Source organism: Ambystoma mexicanum, chromosome 7p, assembly GCF_040938575.1.
Source record: "Ambystoma mexicanum isolate Mex_15411 chromosome 7p, UKY_AmexF1_1, whole genome shotgun sequence".
Classification (NCBI taxonomy): domain Eukaryota; kingdom Metazoa; phylum Chordata; class Amphibia; order Caudata; family Ambystomatidae; genus Ambystoma; species Ambystoma mexicanum.
Genome location: NC_090939.1, coordinates 661,893,673 through 661,910,124, shown reverse-complemented (window position 1 = coordinate 661,910,124; position 16,452 = coordinate 661,893,673).

The following is a 16,452-nucleotide window of genomic DNA, read 5'->3' as shown; positions in this document are numbered from 1 at the left end:
TAGACATTGAATCTGCCTTCAGACTCTTACCAGTACACCCAGAATCACAGCAATGGCGAGGGTTTACCTTTGAAAACAAATTTTACGTTGACAGATGCCTTCCAATGGGTTGCCCAATTTCCTGCGCACTATTCGAGCAGTTCAGTGCTTTTTTTCAATGGGCATTTAAAAAAAAATAACCAGGGGTCAAAGTAGTACACTATCTTGACAACTTCATGGTAATGGGACCAGCAGAGTCGGGAGAATGCAAGATGGCTCTGGCAGAACTAGAAAGGATGGCCGCATGATGGGCCACCCCCCTGGCCACAGGAAAGACAACCAAACCATCCACCAACATAGTGTTTTTGGGGGTTTGAAATAGTTTCAGTTGAGGAACTTTTCAGAATCCCAAAAACAAAGATAACAGAACTCTTGGAGAAAATACAAAACATAAGTACCAAAAACAAGGGCACAGTAAAAGAATAGCAATCCCTGGCAGACAGACTCAACTTTGCAGCGAGAGTCATCTCGCAAGGGAAGGTATTCTCCAGGAGCTTAGAGTTTAAAACCAAATCATGCACCAAACCCCACCTCCACATCCGTCTGGGTAAAGAAGTGAAAGAAGATCTGAAAGTTTAGGGGAATTTCCTCAGCAACTTCAACGGGATCACACTTTGGCGCACACCATTGAATACATGGGCCAAAAGGGTCCTCTTCACAGATGCGGCCGGGAGCAAAGGGTTCGGAGCCATTCTAGACACAGAGTGGGTGGCTGGGCAGTGGCCCAAGTCATGGCAACCAGCAGGTTGGTTAAAAAAATCACGCTTTTAGAAATATTTCCCATCTGGCTAACATTACGCATCTGGGGCAGGCAGCTAGCTAACACGGAACTCTTGATTTGGTGTAACATGGCTGTGGTAGGCATCATAAACAGAAGAACAACCAAATGCCATTTTGTGCTAAAAGTCCAAAGAGCCATTATTGCAGTCACACTGCAAGAAAACATTGTAGTTAAAGCCAAACACATCACTGGAACGAATAATAACATTGCAGATGCCTTATCTCGCTTTCAGCGGACAAGATTCCAGGAGGTAGCACCTCATTCCCAAGAAATTATGACGTTAATACCAGCAGACTATTATGGGGAGCTAAAAGAAATTACATCAACGCCAACGCCAGAGAGCCAAGGCCGGGATGTATAAGGAGAACCAGGCACTGCAAAAACAGGTGCCAACACCACATGGCCCACAGAGATCATGAACCCTGGCATGGGGTTCATTGCAGAGATGGCAGAGAAAGCACTGGCAAGCACCACCACAGCTCAGTACAGTAAGTGCCTGCAAACAGTCTTTAGAGCAACGGGTTTAAACCACATAGAATTAATAACAATAAAATATATAGACATTTTTTTTTAAATGGGCACATGAGCAGGGTTTTAAGAGGGATTGGGCAAGAAGACACCTAGTAGCAATATCCTATTACTCCAAACTGCGGGGAGGGGGGACAGATCCCACCCAGAGCGCCCTGATCTCCTACGCCATGAAGGGCTGGAGCAAACTGGAGGGACCCCAGATAGATTCCAGACGCCCGCTTAATTTTGACAAACTAATAAACATAACAAGCCAGCTAGACAGCATATGCTGTCACCCATTCGAAACCTGTTTATTTAAAACAGCATATTTTCTGGCTTACTTTGGGGCTTTCCGAATAGGAGAGCTCATTGCATCAAGCACCAAAACCAACAATGGTCTAGGTATCATGGAAACCAGGGTTAGCCATTTAGACATGACAGTGTCAGCATAGACATACAGCAGTCCAAAACAGGGGCCAAGAGAACCATCAACATTTACTGCATCGACGATGCAACAAACTGCCTGGTGTGCATTACCAACCTTTATTACGCACAAAGGCCCAAAGTGGGGGGGAGGTTCCTAATTCACAGGGACGCCTCAGCATTAAGCCTCTATCAATTTAAAGGGGTGCTGACAAAAGCTATCAGCAAAGAACGGTGGGAACCAAAGCAATTCGGCACCCACCCCTTCGGAATTGGGGCCACAACTTCAGCATGGCAAGGGGGACTTGGCCCTCAGCAATTAAAGAACATTGGGGGCGGGACGTCAGACTGTTACAGAAGATATATCAGACCACCCAGCAGAAACAACAGACGGTTGGAGCGCCCACTTCAATCAGCATGGATAATCGGACACTCGTTCGTTTTCAGGACAGGGAGATGGGCAGAAGAAACCAAGGAGGGCCTGCCATTTAGGAACACTATTGCATCCTGGTGGGGATACAGAGGCCTCCTTTGGGCAGACTTCCATGACAAACTAGCAGAACTGGTCGCATACAGGGATCTGCCAGAATTCCTGATTATACATCTAGGGGGCAACGATCTGGTGTCCACAGGAAGACGAAGCCTACTTGAAGAAATGTGCACCTCGTTAGCAGGTATCTCACACAATTGGAGAGATACGGAAATCTATTTCTCAGCCATCCTGCCTAGAAGAAAATTGCAGGCGGGCAGCTGTTATAAATCAGTAGATATTTCCAGAAGAAAACTGAACAGGTCAATAGAAAACTCCTGTACAGCCAGAGGCCTGGGGTTCATAAAACACCCGGCCATCACACTAGGAGACCCCAACCTTTTCCTCAAAGACGGCACACATCTATCAGGACACGGCATGGAACATTTATTTTGAGAAATCTCCTCCACCCTAGCCACCAAGGGCTGCAAATAACCTGGGGGGAACACAGACAGTCGATAACCTGCCCGTGTGTGGCGGCACGGGCCTGAGGGGGCTATCTCAGGACCCGGTGCCCAAATGTATGATATCATAAGGATATGCGATTATTGTTATTGTTTCCATAACCATATCTGTAACATTAAAATCTTATGGCCTTTTATTGCCAACACTTGTAACCTGTGTGGTCCACCTTACTATCCAGGGAGGGTAGGGGGCGGTTTTATGGTTCTTGCATGAATATGGGTCCAGCAGTTACTGCGGGCAGATATCCTTTGAGTTCGTCTCTTCCAATTTCGATCTTAAAACTTGATTCCAGGGATCATACCTCTGGCACCCCAGAAGCATTGCTGATTGGAGGCACCTGGCCTTTGAGAATACCGTCTTGGAACAAAGCTTGTGCTGCAGGCGCCGACTCTCTTCTGTCACTCCAACATCAACTAAAAATGGGCTATTCCTCCAGTCCATCAGGCTGGTCAAGATTGTCTCTGGGATACTTCCCATGGCACAGCGTACTTTGAGGTCGGGGGTGGTAATAGCCTCTGGTGGAATGGCGACGAACTCCTGCATCCCTATGGTTTCTACCCAGTCCCTCAAACAAATATGGCAGCAGCCACCCCAGGTCGTGAATATGATGCAAGGGGCGCGGGGAAGCAGAAACTAATGCAGAAGGTAATACAGATGGGATGAAAGATGATAGCCCCTCAGTCCAGGAAAATGACATTAGCCTGTTATGGGAGGGGTCGATGGGGCAGGCGACCCGGATTCGGACAGATGGTAAAAGGGACGTGAACGCTTCTCTGAAAAGACTGAATCCTCTGACGCCCTAGAGCATCCTACCAATAGCACCCTCTATCTTAATAATAAATGGGTGCGCTTTCACGCTACCAGGCAACCGGTGACACCGAATCTGCAGAGTGGGGTACTCTTGTCCTCATTCTACCCCCCATGTCCGCCCAGACAAAACTGAAACCGTAATGCATTTATTTTTGGCTCCCACCAGTCTTACTCCTTTGTGTTTGATGATAATGTTGATAATCTGGTGGGGCCTAAAAATATAGAGTATACTAGAGGAAATGTCTTGTCGGGAAAAAACAACACGGGTACTTCAGGGTCTTCCTGTCAGACGTAGCAGTATTTAACCCCGCTGTCGAATCTGGGGGCGGTCAACTTGAGCTCACACACATGGAACTGCTGTCAGGATGTATATCTAAGGAAGTTCTGGATTGCGATCGGATGTTTTTACCAACTCCGGGAATGCACAGGTTGATGTGAGTGCTGATAAAGTTCCTGACACGGCAGGCATGCCACAGTCGAAGGTCCGACACCCTGTGGAACTCAAAGTGGCCCTCGCAATTTGGTCTGGACATGGGGGTCAGTCCCTGATCCCTGGAATTCACCTGTTTTTTCTGCCCTACCCTCTTATCGTCACTGTGTTACAGCCTACCGACCTACAGGCTACCAACAGCTTGGTGGTGAAATCTCTGTAGTCCTCCTCCCCGGCTGGTGATTTTTTGAATAAATCACTTCCCAGTGCACCCTATAGACCCGAGGTCTTCAAATTGTGGGGCGCCGTCCCCAGCCCTCAGGGGGGTGTCTCCACATGAGCCCAGCATGAAATGTAGTAAAAAAAACATTTTTTTCTTTTTTTTTAGATTGGAGGAACTGGGCAGGGCGGCTCATATGGTCGGACTGGAGCATAGAACTGTCTCAGGCACCAATTAAAATAGTGTCCTGCAGTTGCAAATGGATATTCATTCCTTTAGTCACAGACTGTTTGAATAGTACCCAAGGGGGTGTTGTAAAAAAAAATGTAAAGAAATTGTGATATTTAAATAATATTTTTTCAGCAACAATGGTTAAAACTACTAGCTGCATAGTGAAGTAACTCATCAAACTGGGCCACATTGGCAAAGAAAGTGGCCCATTTTGACTGGCCCACACAAGCATTTTGCATTTTTGGTACAGGCATTGCTCTATTGCCCAATATGCCAGTCCGAGCCTTGGGGATCATCCTTAATGGGCAAGGGGGTGTCCACCCAGTGGCCCCCTCACCCATTATGGAGGAGCCGAGGAGCCAGCCCAGTGAAACACTGAGCACTCCCTCAGCTGCTTTTTCTAACTGAGGGAGTGTTCCTGGGCTGGCTGAACTATGAAAGGGAAACACTGTTTCACGTTGACAATTCAGTTCCCCAGCGGCACATGCTCACTAAGCCATGCAAGACTGGGGGCATTTTGCTTCGCCAGCCTTGAATAGCTCATTGGAAATACTGGCTGGTCCACTGCATGTCTGTATGTGCGAGGGGGAGCTCCTGCACCACCTCGCACATACGGACAGAGCAGCCTGAAGCGGGGCGTTTCAGCACGCACGCACAGGCCCCTGCAGAAGGTACATTTAGGTTCATATATTTTTTATTGAAATTTGTGTATGGATGGGTGTATGCTTGTGTTATGAGTGAATGTAAGGTGATTGGTGCTTGTGTGAATGATAGAGTGATTGCTGTGCGAATGTGTGTGTGTTTGTTTTGGTCCATTGAGCTGATTTTGGCGAGTGGGGAGTAGAGGGGCGAAGGAGGGTTGTACAACAAAGGCATTTGAAAAATGCCTTTGTTGCACAATCCCACTCCACCTGCCAATATAATCTCTCCTTCTGAGGCTCTGTGGAGCACTGGGGACATCGATGGTATTCTTTTTTTACTAGATATCTATCATAGATGTCCAGTCAAAAATACCATGCTTTCCCCCCTTGGTTCCCCAGCGCCTTGTTTAAACACCTAATCATGTTGATTGTGTTAGACACTGTGGGCCCAGGGGACAAGGATGATATATTTTTACTGGACATCTATCATAGATGTAGAGTAAAAAATAACATGCCTGCCCCCTGGGTCCTTCAGTGCCAATTGCAAACTGTTTTGCTTTTTACCAATTTATTTTAAAAGTATGCTCTAAAAGGCAACATTTTAACCCATTATTTAAAAATAAATAACGGGGGAAACCCCCCGAAACATCTTGATTGGTTCGGGTTACCTCACTGCGCTCGGTCGCTACGGCATCTCTGGTGGAAATATTTATGCCCCTCCGATTAAAAAAATCACCAGCCACCACTGGCCCTGAGACTGTGCTGGGAGCAGTGCGGGAGAGCCCAGGGACTGTGGTTGGAGCAGAATGGGTGGGAGCCATGGGATAGTGGTGGGAGCAGGGTTTAGAGAGCCCAGGGTTTGTGGTGGCACTGGGCTAGGAGTGGGATGAGGGAGGCCAGAGTCTGTGATGGGAGCAGGTGGCAGAGCCCAGGGACTATACTGGGAGTAGGGTGCATTGACGGTGTGCGATAGTTCATAGCCATTTGGACTTACTGTCCATTTGGCATTTTTGGGGGGGGGCCCGGCCTGCCCACATTTTGCTTGGGGGGGCCCAGGCCTAAAAGGTTTGCAGACCACTGGGCTAAGGGTAGGCATAGCGGGGCTTGGCTATTGCAATGAATACCAGCTTGCTGATCTGCTCTTCACTGTGGTTTGTGGGTGAGGGAATCTTGGCAATGCATGCCTCTTTTCTGAATGGGATTGGGGATGTTCTGCTTGTTAACATGTACTGGAACCCGGCAAAACAATCCATCTCAGCTTTTCACTCCTTGTTATCGCAGACGTTTGACTCATGGTTAACGGCGGGTCACCAACATGCTATGATTGTGGGGGCGGAGGCTTTAACGTCTACTGTGCCGAGGGGACTGCACAACTTGTCTATGCTAGGCGGGAGTGGGGAAACAGAAATTGCATGTGGGTCATGAGTTGCGTTACGTTTATGTCAGCCTGGGATATGCATCTATAGGAGGTGAAACATCCTAGAAAGGAAGACCTTTTTACTTGGTATAGGGGCCTCTCTAAATCATGGCTGGATAATTTTTTGTCTCTGCTCCGTGTAAGGCGAGGTCCTCTCATCTGCACGTGTATGATGCAGGGGTAAGTGATCACCTCATCATTCATTTTATAATGAGTCAAGTTACTTGTAGGTCCGGCATATGACATAACCTGGCCTTGGTAATACCTCTGAATAATGGGTGGTCCTGCTGCTGGGATACACAAATGTATAACAAACTCAGGAATTACCTACTGCTGAGTGCCCACCGTAGCAGAGAAGATAGATGTGGGGGTTCCAGGGTAGTTTTGGGTCGTAGGCCACTAGACCTGTGCATCGGGGAATGTATACAGAGTGTTATTTTTGAAACAGTTGGGCGAGTTAATGGACCCTATCCCCATTTGTTTGATAGAAGAATTAGAGACTCTTAGAGGATGAAAAGGCATACCATTAGAACATTTTTAAAGTCAGCCGCCACTGCAGATGAGTTTGTTATTCTCAAAAGGCGTGAGTGTCAACGTCACAGGAATCTTGTGAAAACCTTAACATACAAACTCCACTTAAAAGATAACCAACATATGTTGAGGTTGCTTTTAAAGGCTGATAATAGACAATTTTGGAAGACCATCAACTCCAAAGGGGATGCTATGGCCTCGTTTGGGGCTGATGTAATACTAGAAAATACTTGGGTCTCCTTTGTTGAGGTCAAATTTAACTTTTCATTGGGTGCAAAATGCTCCCAGTTTAAGTATGATAACACTGAGAGTCAGGACCCTTGCCCCTGGACGATAGAAGACATAGTATGGCCTGTTAATAAACTTAAGCCCTCGAGGACACTAGGTCCGGATGGGCTTCCCCTTTTCTTGATTAAAAAGGACCCGACTGCATGGGCAGCCCGGCTTAAACCCTATTTTGATTCTATTTATGCCACTCACAAGGTGACGACTTCTTGGACGCAGTCCATTGTTATTCCCATCTTCAAGAAAGGAGACCTTCATGATCTGGCTAACTATCGGCCCATTGCTCTGATTGACTCCACTTGTAAGGTCTTCTTCACATTGCTGCATAGAGACCAGAACACCCATTTAGTGAAAGCAAATATTTATCTTGGTTTCAGGTAGGGTTCAGTCAGCAGGTTTGAACTCCCCTTAATGCTAAACTATTCAAACATCTGTTGCTTAGTACCAAGGCATCTCAAGGGGGCAATATTTATATGGCCTCCGTGGATCTCTCTTCGGCATTTCATTGAAAGTGCCCCATAAATTGGTCTGTCTTGTGGCAGCACTGCATCATAACTCCACTGTTAAGATTCGCCTAAATAAGGAGGGGGCTGTCACTAAACCCATTGGGGTTTCCCTTGGGATACGACAGGGGTGTATATTGGCACTGACTCTCTTTAATTTGTACTTGTGCGACATAGAACACCTGTGGGAAGGACAGGATCTAATTGCCGTAAGGCTGGGGCATTTGAGAATCCACTGGGTGGCCTTTGCGGATTACATAATTTTTTATTGGACTCCACAGGGCCTCCAGAGTAAACCCAATAGCTTTGCAGTTTATACCACGTTGAATAATCTGGCCATTAATGAAGCGAAATCTAAGTTGGTGATCTTTTTGAAATTCAAGAACCCCAAGGTGATGCGTTGGTGTGTGGGGGCGGAAATTGTAGAAAGGGTGCCACCCATGCGTTATCTGGGTTACAATTTATCCAACATTGTGTCAAACGAAATGTGGAGATGTGCACTGAAGGTGAAGTTGGCACCGTTACTCTCCCACATGAGGCGTATTTTTGGGAAATAATGCAGGTTCTCTATTCTGCCCGCTCTTAAATACTACTTGGATAAGATAGAGCCGGTACTGCTGTATGGGCTAGATATGGCGTCTGTAGAGCTTGGCGCTTGTCTGAATGCCATGCAAGTAACCATCTGGAAAAAGGTGCTAGGGCTTGCCCTATCAGTGCCAAATGGAATTATTAGGCATGAACTTGACTTGATCTCACTACAGACTAGATTTCAATGGAGACAGTTATTATCTTACTTTAAGTTAGACTGCCAAGCAACTCACTGTACATGTACTTAAATCACATTATGCTTCGAGGTTCTGTTTCGTTTGTGAAAGGGTTTCGGGATAGTATGAACAAATTGCTGGAAGGAATTGGCTCTAATGTGTTTGAGCTAAAAAGCAATCCTGATGCTGTTAATGCTAAGTTGTTCAGGGACGACTGGAGAATTACATTAGAATCCATGAACATTTACTCTACCTGCCGAGAATATGCTAGGTTTCCACAAAGGCTAGGCCAGTTTACAAAATATCTTACATGTTTTCCATGTCTGAAGTCCCGCAAGGTGTACCTTAAATTCAGGTTGAAGCAATTCCATACTCTTGAACGTACTAGAAATTGGTATACATCTGACTTAGAAGGGGCATGCGCAGTGGCTGTCTGTCATTTCTGTAAAGGAAATTCTACGGTGGAGAATTTGAGACACTGGATTCTAGATTGCTACTCTTTGAGTGTGATCAGAATAAAGTGCTTTGAGAAAGAACTGTATAGCTTTGCCACAGAATTTCCTAAATAATTATTGTGGTCTTGTCTTATGTGGGGTAACAATCTATCCCTAACTAATTTGCTTGTTCGATTCTTAAATGAAATTTAATTGATGTGTCAAGAAATGTAGGTTTTAGATATTTAACGAATTAATGAATTAATCAAATGGAAGAGTTCTTCTTACACCTTAATGTAATGTGTTTTAATGGTTTTAATCAAAATGTTTGTCTCTTCTTTGGTATTTTGTGTAAGGTTTTCTTTGTAAACCAAATCACAAATAAACATTTTTTTTTCTAAAGTGCAGGTATGTTAGTGATGGTTTTGTATTCACATTGAAGTGGATATTCTGTGCTCAATGGCATTACTTTTCCCCCGCTGACACCCGTTATGCTGGGACACACAGTCACGCAAGCCAAGCACCGTGCACAGGCTGTGATGGGATTACATCACAGCCTGTCAATAAAGGTTCGGCTTCCAAGTAGGAGTACTTTAGTTACTCTGGCTCCTGTGCCTTTTAATGCCTCTATGTGGAATCAAGGCAAGTCATGATACTAGTTTAGGTTTACAACATTGGCCACGGTGGAATGTGCAACATTCCAAGATGGCAACTGTTAGCGTGCTGCTGGTGCGGGCCTCTGTCTGTGAACACCACCCCCACACACAGAGGAAACACTCACACAGGGCCTCATTACGAGTCGCCCGGTAGAAACGGGTTCATTACCGGCATGCCGGTAAGAGCGGGTCCGTGCTCGTAATCACCCGCTATTAGCGGGTGATTACGAGTGCGGGAGCACGCGCGAACCCCCATGCCGGTAATGGTAATACCGGCATGCCGCTAAAGGCCCTCCAACCCACCGATAGCGGCATCACGGGACCCGCCGATACCGGCACCGTCTCAGAGCAACCCCTAAATACCGGGCCGGTAATACCACCATGCTAATACCGGGTTCGCAAAACTGGACCCGGAAATTACGTCATCGCGCAGGAACGGGAAATGGGCCGGCGGCCATCTTTAAAAACACAATCCATTGCCATCCTCCCTAACCACCAGTCTTTTCGTGTCGTGCTGTGTTGGAAAACCTTGAGGATGTCCAAGGCCAGCCGGAAGACGACCACCCGGCAGCGGAAGAAGCGTTTTTCAGACGCTGAGCTCAACATGCTTGCTGACACTCTGGCTGCACATGCAGCCATAATAAAAAGCAATGATATGAAGCGAGAAGCCCAGATGAGGAGAAAGGAAATCTGGCAGGAGGTTGCCCGGAAGGTGTCGGCCGTGGGGACCACCCCACGCACCGTGCGTGACTGCCGCAAGAGGTGGGACGACCTGCGATTGAGGGTGCGAAACATCCTATCGAGCAACAGGAGGGTGGCCATGGAGACAGGTGGGGGTCCACATTCACCTGCTAAGCTGATGCCCTGGGAGGAGACTGCCAGCACTTTTATTGATCTTGAGTCAATAGAGGGATTCGGAGAGATGGAAATCGGTGTGGCATCATCCACAGAAAGAGTTGAGTGACCCTGCACATCCCTGTAGGGGAAAACATGACTTAGCACTAGTGACGTGGATGTAAGACTAGGCAAGGCAATGCATGTCCCTACACCCACATCAACATATCCAAGTCAAGATTGCGGCCCAAACCCTGCCACACAGAAATGCATGCTGAGTGCCAATCCCATAACCTACACACGGGCAACATACCTGGACTGTGCCCATGTAACCCAACACACAAACCCCATATCAACGGCATGCCACCTGCCATGCAGTGAATGCTAACATGCCCCCTCTGAATACCCTGAGTGACACACCTGTAAGACATGAATGCATGATCAAATGAATAATGAACAGCACCATCGTATGCCTCTGCCATGTCACACCATCACGGATGCCCTGCATCTCTTCTACCCCCCAGGCACCGATAAGGAAGAAGCAACCCAGGAGACCACCGCAAGGCATCCACCTCACACCCTAAGAAGAGGGCTACCACCACCACCTCCGCTGGAGGCAAGCAGGCCACAGCCACTGCCAGAGTACCTGTGCGCGCTGGGACACAGCCAGCAACACCTGCTGCCAGTGTGCCTGACACACTACTGACCCAGCAGGCCACACCGACACCTGTCGAAGGGGAGTCCTGGAAGCACCCCCCTCCACTGGGGAAGAACTTGATGCCAGTGTGGAGCCTGAGGGAGACCCCGAGGTGACATGCCCGGCCACCCCGAGCCCCGTGCCCTCCCCCTTGCCCCAACACCTGCATTCACCCACCTGCAGTGAAGCTGATCCCTGCCTCTGTGACTGTGACCTACCCACCTCTGAGGAGTACAGTCCCGAAAATGCCGTCCACGTGACTGCACAACCCACCACTCATTCCCCTCCAAAACCCTGGAGACACGATTGTCGATGGTGGAGGCCCGACAGGAGGCCATGTTAGACCTACTCCGCCAGTACATAGCGGACGGGGAGGAAACCAGGTGGGGTATTGCCACAGCAATTGCGGGGACCACAGCGGCCATCGCAGCCAACACAGCCGCTGTTAATGCATTGGCTTGGCTAATGAGGGACTGCCTGGAGGCGGTGACACAGGTGCTGACTTCAATGCTGCTCCATATGCAATGGCCACGGCTTGCAGGAGGTGTGGAACCTGCCAGCAACTCACCTACTACCTCCACACCAGCTTCATCTGTCCCCACCAGCCCAGTGCGCCAGACACGTAGGAGTGCAAGGCACACTGAAATGCCGCCTCCGGACAGGAAGAAGTCCCGGAAGTAGTGTGGGCGGACAATGGGAGTGGGACACAAGGTTGGGGGTGAAGGGGTGCATCTTGTGGAGTCTATTGGGGGTATTGGTGTTGGTTGAGCGGTTTTGGAGTTTGTTGGGGGGGTTTTGGAGTTTGTTGGGGGGGTCTGGGAGTTTGTTGGGGGGTCTGGGAGTTTGTTGGGGGGGTTAGGGAGGGGGGAGTGGGCACATTTTTGCTGTTGTAAATAATACACACGTTGTGATATGAAAAATCCATGGCTGGACATTGTTATTTTCGTGTGCATCCATTTAATGTGTTATGGTGTTCAGTGCCCAACTCCCAACATTCCCTGTGTGCATGTCCACATTGGCCCAGTATCTGACACATGTCTTTCATAGTCCATGTGGGTCAGGAGTATTCGTGAATCTGTGCTTGGCGTACTGCATGGCCATCCCATGCATCATGTACTAGCAGGGGAGCTACTTCACCTCCGTCTCCATCCTCATCATCCTCACCCGGGGCATGCATGTCAATGTCAGGTGGCAGTGGTACATTTCTCCGGACGCACATGTTGTGCAGCATGACACAGGCCATGGTGATCTTTGCCACCTTCTCAGGCCTATATAGGAGTGCCCCACCAGACCCGCTAAGGCAGCGGGAAACGCGCCTTCAACAGGCCAAAGGTCTGCTCTATCACAACACGGGTGCGGGTGTGCACACAAATGTACTCCTCTTCATGGCTGTTCTGCGGGTTCCGCACAGGGGTAAGTTGCCACGGCCTCAAGGGATATCCTCCGTCACCTGCAAACAAATACAAATAGGTGTGTGTCACTCTGAGCTGGCACCTTCAGGAAGCACAGTCATGGCGGCAGCTATTTGGTGTGGACATGCACATGTCCCTGTACTTATGCAAAATTGTCACCTAGATGCATTCTAAACTGTTATGAGGTGTGGTAGTCTGGATGGCGTTCAATAGATGATACAGGGTGTAATCATGCACGCTGAGGCGGATGTACTGTGGTAGTACGACAATGTTCAGCCTCCCATTCAAGCAGTTAGTTCTATGCATGGTCACACTAGCCATATTGGCCCAGTTGCAATCCTGTACAGTCATGCATTGCTTGCCATCACCATGGTGGCCTGGTTGTGCCTCTTACTTGTCATCGATATGCATTATTTGTTTAATTTGTGCCAGTGATGTGTCATGTTCCGTTTGTGAGGTTCAGGTCTGGAGTGTTTAGCTCTGCATGCATTCTCCAATCACCGACAATTGCCACCCAGGCGGGGTATGCATCCCCCCACCCCTTTCCCAACCAGGTGGAGTATGCATCCCTACACATCAGTACCTCAGAGCACTGCCATGGCCCAGTTGTGCAAGTCACCAAGCAGCCAGGCACATGGTCCAGCATGTAGCTCCATGTGACGGGGTAGGGTGGAGTTTCGCAGTACCATGGCATCATGTGTTGATCCGGGATATCGGGCGCAGCAATGTGTGATGATCTTGCTGGAGTCACATGCCATCTGCACATTGACGGAGTGGTATTGCTTGCGATTGCGGTACACCGCCTCTATGGCATGGGGGACTACCAATTCAACATGGGTGCAGTCCAGGGCACCAACACAATTGGGCACGCCTGCCAGTGCATGGAAGCCTACTTTGGTGTCGGCTATCTCCTGGCCAGTCCGTGGTAGGGATATGTGGGTGCTTGCGTGCTTCAGGAGGGCATCCAGCACTTGGTTCAACATGCGTGAAAAAAGTGGTTGTGAAATGCCATGCAGCTGCCCCACTGTGTGTTGATAGGTGCCTGTGGCCAGGAAGTGGAGCACGGACACCACCTTTAGTAGCGGGGGGATGGCAATGCGTATTTCTATGAGGCTGCCTATGTCGTTGTGTAGCATGTCCACTATGGTGGTCCAACCGGTACAGGGTGTGGATCTGCTCAGGAGTTAGGTTGAATGGGCTGGGTCTGGTGCGAGGGATTGGTGGCTGCCTACGAGGCACTGCTGGCTGCACTGGTGGTATTTGCTGGGCCTGTCTAACCCTCCTTCTCCTCCTGCGTCTCCTCTGTGCTGCCTGTTGTTGCTGCTGTATTTGTTGTTGTAGTTGGTGTTGTTGCTGTAGTTGTAGCAGTATTGGCATGTCCTCCAGCGCCATGATTGCAACAGCTAGTGGTGGCATTTTGGTGTTGGAAGGGGTGGGGTGTGTGGGTGTGCTCATTTTATACTGGCCCAGCCTCCATTGCCTCCACCTGTGGGGATTTGTGGGGATTGTGTGCACCTGTGGCAGTTGGCTTGTTTCCTGATTGCTGTTTGCGGGTGGTCCGCGATGCCTGTATGGCCGGCATTGTGCAGCCCGTGATTACCGGCTGCGTGATGCCGGTATTTGCATGTCCGCGTGGGTTGGGATGTCCCCCTATTACCGGCATGCCGGTATTTGCTCCCCGAAGGGGCGCGTGTTCGTGCCCATGCCGCTATTAGCGGCACCGTTATTTAGGGTGCCGCTAATACCGGGTTGCAGGGTCAGAATACACTGGAGCGGTAAACGATGCCGGTATTACCATACCGGCATCGTTTTTGCCTTACCGCCAACCTTATAATGAGGCCCACAATGTTCTTCGTTCGGACTCAGGGCGCGCACTGGCGCTCGCACGGGAATCGGCCCGTTTATTACGGCGTGGCGGAGCTACCTCACTTCGTTGTGCATGGTCACATGACACTACTGCAGCAACCACATTATATAGGACTGAGCTAGGGTTTCTCTGGATACTACATGCTGCACCCTGCTTTTCTGCTGTAGTCACTGGAACCTATCAAAACTGCAGATTACTCTGTGCTTATTCTCTGTTTTAATTTAGCTGCTGCAACAGTCCTCTGGGTATAACCACAATCAAAGTTGCATGGATGAGAAAATGAACTAGCTGAAAGAGATGGCACTTGTAAACGTCACCATGCAGTTACTGTGGAGAGTTCATAGATAGTATCATGAGCCTTGAGTGGCATCTGTGCAAGGAAATATCTCCTTTCTTTACTCCTCAGGACAGATGCACTCGGTGCAAGTCACATCATGCATTCTAGGCAGTGAATTGTATCTGGGCTCTGCTCTCTGTCGGTGCGAAATGTTAAACAGGGTGACAGAGCACAGCAGAATCAAACTGGCTGTGCTTCCCCATGTATTGGGTACCACAGTGCTTTAAGTGGCATGGAAAAGCGAGGGAGGGGGGCGGTAAAGGTGTGTGTCCTAAAATGGTGTGTGGCCTTAAAGGTAGCAGGTGTCTTAGGTAAATACCACCGACCCCCCGCCAGGCATCCTTTTGTAGTGATCACCACCCTCTCTCCATGTGTGTAAGGTTGATGATCGCTGTATCTCTTAGCTAAAGGGACGCCTAGCGGGGGTCAGCACCAGACCTTTGGATCACTGAATCTCTTAGTTAAAGGGATCCCTTGAATAGGCCAGCACCACCATTAAGAAAGAAAAGACAAGGGAGCTAGAAGAGATGAGCAAGAGATTCAAGCTTTGAAAAAAAGGCTTCGGCTCCCATCGGCCTTGCCTTTTCTTTCTTAATGGTGGTTCCGGGCAGAGCATCTCTTAATTAAAGGGATGCCTGCTGTGAGTCAGTGCCACAATTATGGAAGAAAAAGCCTTTTTTTCTAAAGCCCCGGCTCACTTAAATCCTGGGGCATCGCGAGAGAAACACACATCATGCACATTCCGCCCTGTTTTTTCTTGCAAATAGGACACTTTCTCCTCAGACCCAAGTGATGAAATGTTCAATTAGCCTGTTGGGTACATGGTTCTGAGATCCATATGTAATATGCAGGGTACAGGTTGATATATCCGCTGTCTTAGAATTGTATCCTTCTAGGATCCCTAACACATGTACCATGCAGAAGGTTCATTATTGACGCGTCATTTAAGCTTTATCTGTCATGATGATGACTTCACCCCCCCCCCCAGGAGCTGTTTAAATTATATATGCGTCATCCTTTACCTTTCAGTTATGCAAGATGTTTATATATTACAAATGGGCACTGATTACCCATTTGTTTTAAGGGTGTGTTACTTGATTCAGTTCAATTTCGATTACAGATATAATCAGAACATACAAGTCCACCTAACAATCATCAGAAAATGAGCCGTATTTTATTGGAAGGGTCGTCAAATCTCTCAAACCTAGTGTGCCAGTGTAGTTACATCCTTTCACTGTTTTACATTTTAATAAAATCCATGAAATGAGGTAGAAAGATAGAAAATGGCCATTGGCAGACGCTGCATTTTCTGCCTTGATTTTTTTTTTTTTTATAAAAGTGGCTCCACTTTTGACGTGATTTTACTAATGGCACGGATGCAGGTATGCATTTCTCTTTTCATTCTTTTTTTTAACAGCAATAAAACACACTGCCGCTCCCAGGAACTTCTAGCTCACACGCGGGCACCTACCCACACCCCAGATCAGTCACCTTGTAGAATACAATGTCCACTCCTGTGCAGACAGACCTATTTTCGTGTGACATCCATTCGTGTTTGCAACAGTGGCTCTGAGGTACAAATAGCAAGCTGGCCAATCCACTGTGACCATTGTACAGCGAAAGACTAATCCATCGG